We start from the raw sequence: 4,851 nt of genomic DNA, 5'->3' as shown, positions 1-4,851 counted from the left end.
GGCCCATGTTCATCTTGGCATCAATGATGACTCCAAGATCCTTTTCTGCCTCTGCACTGATGAGAATGGAGTTCCCCAGCCTGTAGGTATGGTGCTGGTTCTTCTTCCCCAGGTGCATCACCTTGCACTTGTCAGTGTTGAATCCCATCCTATTCTCATCCACCCACCCCTGTAACCTGTCTCGGTCCGATTGTAGCCTATTCCTCCCTTCTAGCGTGCCTACATCCCCCCACATCTTAGTGTCATCAGAAAATTTGAACAGGGTGCTTTTTCCCCCCTCGTCCAAGTCACTGATGAAGATGTTGAACAGTGAGGGCCCGAGGACCGAGCCCTGGGGGACCCCACTGCCCATATCCAGCCAGGTTGAAAATGACGCGTCCACCACCACTCTCTGGGTGCAGCCCTCCAGCCAATTGGCGATCCATCTGACCGTGTAGGCATCAACACCACAATCTCCTAATTTTTTAATGAGAATGGGGTGAGGGACAGTGCCGAAGGCCTTCCTAAAGTCCAGAAAGACTATGTCCACTGCTACCCCTGCATCTAAGGATTTTGTGACCTGGTCATGGAAGGCCACCAGGTTGGTCTGACAGGACCTGCCTCTAATGAACCCATGTTGGTTGCCCCTAAGCATAATCTCTCTTGCTGGCACCTCATGGACATGTGCTATGATAATTCTCTCAAAAAGAGAATTCTCTCAGACATGGAGACCACAATTCCTGCAAGCTTATCTTAAATTACTGAGAACATGATATCTTGTTTCATTTCTGGTTTAGAAACCCAAAGTCACCCAGAGACCTCAGGGCCAGCAATGTTTACAACCAATATTTAACTGAACTTGACTGAACTGCATGGTAATCTGCACCCACCAGCCAAAGAAGGCAGGAAAATCTATGGGAATTCTGTAATGGAAAGATAAGCAGAAAAGTCCTTGTTTGCACACACGTCACCTGAATTTTCGTGAGATATAAATGCACCTGGAGAGTTCAAACATTTGTCACAAACACACAGTAGTTTTACAGTCTAATCCAAAGCCTGAAATATTGAGCAGAATCAATCAAACAGAAATATTTTGACTGACATCAGTGGGATTTGTGGCAGCCTTTTAAAAATTATGTATGGCTACAGAATGGGGGGTAATGGGTTTTTAAATAAAAGTCCCCATGGAAATCAGTGATTAGTTTAAAACAGCCAGCCTGATATGGTTTCTTTAATCTAAGGAGGGGTAGCGCAGTGAGATTAGACAGATAAAATTAACTTGCATGGCATCCTAATAAGTAGCTCAGAGTATTTTGAGGCATAGAAGAAACTTTAGCTTGAACAAGCCCTTTCATACCATTGGAACTAAACTACGTTATCACAATGATCTATTATGCAATCAAAACGGTTAATATTACTTATTCTCAGACTCTCAAAATAAGCACGTACAGCAAACAGCACCAGTGAAAACCAGGGGAATGGTGCTAAACCAGAATAAAGCACTAAATACATTTCCAAAGTTTTGTAGACATAATATGCACCAGCCTACTGAAAGATGAATTATCATGGCTCCTGAGCCTCTTGCAAGCAACCACAGATTTCCTGTGCAGTTAAACAGCTAGCGCACACATGAGCGTGAGGCACTGGAAACATAACAGGTGCTGTAAGCCTCCCCACAGCTCAAAGCAGAGGTCCAAACTGCCAAAGAGAATGAACAACTGGCCAGATCCAACTTAAAGCAAAAGAAATTAAAAAAATAAATTAAAAAATGTTACCTTGTTGGAAAGCTGTAAAAAATTAAGTAGAAGTAGGTTGGAGTGTGCCTAGAAAAGCCTCCCTTTCTGATCTGAAGTGCGCCTTGTCAATACATCAGGAAGGAAGTGACTAGAATGACAGAACAGCAAAACCACGTCTAGCAGTAAAATAAGATGTCTTTATAAGGAAATCTTCCTACTTTGGGGCATGCTTCCATCATCACCTGATTACTCAGAGCAGGTCACACTGAAATATTGTTACCACTTCCCCTTCTGCCTGCATCTCTTCCTTTCTTCCTCTCTGTATGGGGCTATGTATTCTGTTGATGCCTTATCTTGTTTGAGATAAAACCATTACATTTTCAAGGCTGGATTCTCAGTTACATTAAAGCTCGGGTCCTTTATACCAAGCAGCTGCTTCAAATCATGTTTATATTAGCAAATGAGCATAACTGGATTTCAACAGAATGGGAAACCAAGCTCTTAGTATATAACAATGGCTGTTCAGTACAGTGGGGCTTTGAAGTAAAATTCTTGCCACATGGAAACCAAAGGAAACACTCCCACTGGCTTCTACACTGTGAAGATTTTACCCTTGTCCTTTTGAGTAGCTTCTTTTACTGCTGTAGTGTTGGAAAAAGTCATGTCTGAAAGAAACTCAAATCAAGTCTCTTTCATCAAAAAAGTACCAAATACAACTCATCAAACCATCTGATTAACTGGAGCGTCATATACATGCAGATGCAGAGCACTTTAGGAAAACCCCTCACAAGAAGGGTAAGTCCCCAGTGCTTAGGTCCTACCAGATGACGATGGATGCCAGTAAGATGGATGCCAATAAGCAAGAGTTATTACACTGAACCCTGCACAAGGGATCTTCCCACACTGAACAGTTTCCTGCTTTAGGAAAGCACCTCTAAGCATCCCCAAACTTAGGGTGAAGTTACACATTACACTTAGACCAACTGTACTAAGAGAACTAAAAACACGAGTGTCCACATGTTAAAGTTCCTTAACTTGTGCAAGGAGCCCTCTGAGCATCTCAAAGTTATGCCATTTCAGACAAGAGTTAACTCTGGGTGGTGCTACCTAGCTCATATTAGGCTAACTTTAGTCTGCTCCACCAAGATAAAACAAGCCATCTGAAGTCCTCCAGCATCCCAGCAGGAATAGAGCCTAGATGTCCTGGCTTCTAGCCACAACCCATTGCTTGCCAGCCCTCTAGTAGCAAGTCAGAGCTGTGCAGGCAAGAAACAGTATTAACCCTTAACATGCAACTGCTCACAGCATGTTCTAACTTTAACACTGCTTAAAGTTCCACAGATTTAGTATGCTCTAAGTGTAATGTGGAACTTAACCCTTAATGAGTATAATACTGCTTAACCATTATGAGGATGTGATCTCTGGTCACTTCTGCCGGTCCATTGTGTGGTTACTCAAGACATGTTTCACCATACTTAATGCTGCTTAGTGCTTTCAACTTCAGAGTATTTTTTCACATGTAAACTAATTCTCAGAACCACCCTGGGGAATATGTAATATGTTACCGTTCCCAGATTCCAGGTAAGGAACTGAGGCAGAGAGCTTAATGGGTTTATTCAAAGCCGTTTAGGGAAGAATTCTGTTTCCACTTGTGTGCTTAAATGGCAGTTTCCTGCCTCTGAGGTGTGGGTGCATAAGCATGTGTACATAGTCTGAGCATGCTCAGGAGGCTGTGCATCAGCCAGGCACATACTTGCACCAAATCAGGAAGAAGAGAGTAGCCCTCCCATGATTTAGCTCAAAAGCTGAACGGTTAGCCAGGGAAGGTAGAGACCCATTTTCTAGTCCCACTTCTCTCTCCCACACAGAAGAGGTTTAACCCTATATTTCTCTGAATTCCAAGCACAAACTACTACACCACAATTCAGGCACCATGCAGATGTGTCTCCAGCACTCCTTCAGAAGCTGAGCCATTGCTCCTGGCATTTAACAGTCACCGGATAAAGTGGATGGAAAGCAGTCATGGGGAAGCTTCTGCCTCTGATCCAACCTAGGATCTAGGACCTGCTCCTTTTCAAGACAGCAGCTATCTCACTGAATCACACAACCTATAGCTTGTGCTCTTCCACCTGGACCCACATATCTCCCTCCCTTTTTATAAGGGGGCCATCTTCAAAATGAGCACTGGAGAGGGCTCTGCTTAATATCTAACCTGCAGTGTAGTAGTTAGGAGCACTGGAAGCCAGAGACGTATTTTTTTAACTTGATGGTTGAGTGCCCTAACGACTCAGCTACTAGGATGTTCCTCTTCCACCTCACTCCTATTAGTCTTGGGTTCCTGGCCAGCTATGTTTTTGTGACTCGTGCAAGCATTCATTATAAATGGTTGAAATCTAGCCATTAAGTGAAGCTGGTAGGAATCCCAATCAGTTATGAACAGTGCACATGTTCAGGATGTCCAACTGGAACAGCGCAGATTGCCTATGCTGGCGACGGTCTGCGACCAGGGGGCTCCCATCAACACCTTGCAGGCTTCTCTGTGGGCTCCCTGGGCTGACAGAGGTTGCTGGAAGCAGCCCAGTGAGGCAGGCAACCCTGACTGGGTGCCTACCATAGGAGGCCGTGACTGCCACAGAAGTCCCAGTTTAAGAAGTCCCCTCCTTCCCTCCATGCTCCGAGGCTGCCAGGGAGAGACCAGAGTGCAGCTCCCCTTGGGAATTTCTAAGGCACATTGTTCCCAGGTGCCCGTCTCCAGGGGCCAGGAATTGCCAGGCACTCCCAACCCTGGACTGCCATGGGGCATGCAGCTGTGGGGAACTACTGACTGGCTCCACTCCCTCAGCCCCAAAGCTTGGAACTGCTGGGAAGCTACTGGGCTGGCCCTCCTCCCCTGGGAATAGAAATTGCTGAGTGCTTCCAGGCTGGCCCTGATCCTGCAGTCCCAGAACCTCCCAAGACAAGAAATTCCTGGTGCTCCTAGACTGGCCCCTATCCTGCAGCCTCAGAGTCTCCCAGGGCTGGAAACTGCCCAGTGCTCCCCAGTCAGATTGCTCCTCCAGATCCAGACTTTCCCAGGGCATGTAACCCCAGGTCTGGGTCTGGGCATGAACGCTGTGTGCCCCCAGAGGCTGGGGGG

The 4,851-nt window shown here is 45.9% G+C and overlaps 1 protein-coding gene across 2 annotated transcripts in view; it reads right to left on the bottom strand.

Moving 5' to 3' along the window:
- The window catches only part of LCP1 (lymphocyte cytosolic protein 1), a 75,738-nt gene that overhangs the window by 54,850 nt on the left and 16,037 nt on the right, over positions 1 to 4,851 (bottom strand). The window contains exon 1 of one of the 2 annotated variants that reach the window (XM_019525119.1): positions 1,755 to 1,863. The exons of the other annotated variant lie outside the window; for it this stretch is intronic. The gene's annotated coding sequence lies outside the window, so the exon portion shown is untranslated. Of the gene's footprint in view, positions 1 to 1,754; positions 1,864 to 4,851 lie in introns of those variants that run through there. 2 annotated transcript variants of the gene reach the window in all.

Source organism: Gavialis gangeticus, unplaced genomic scaffold (assembly GCF_001723915.1).
Source record: "Gavialis gangeticus isolate Ggan-Ray unplaced genomic scaffold, GavGan_comp1, whole genome shotgun sequence".
NCBI lineage: Eukaryota > Metazoa > Chordata > Crocodylia > Gavialidae > Gavialis > Gavialis gangeticus.
Note: the sequence above shows the minus strand (reverse complement) of the source record. Positions and strands in the feature narration are given on the sequence as shown.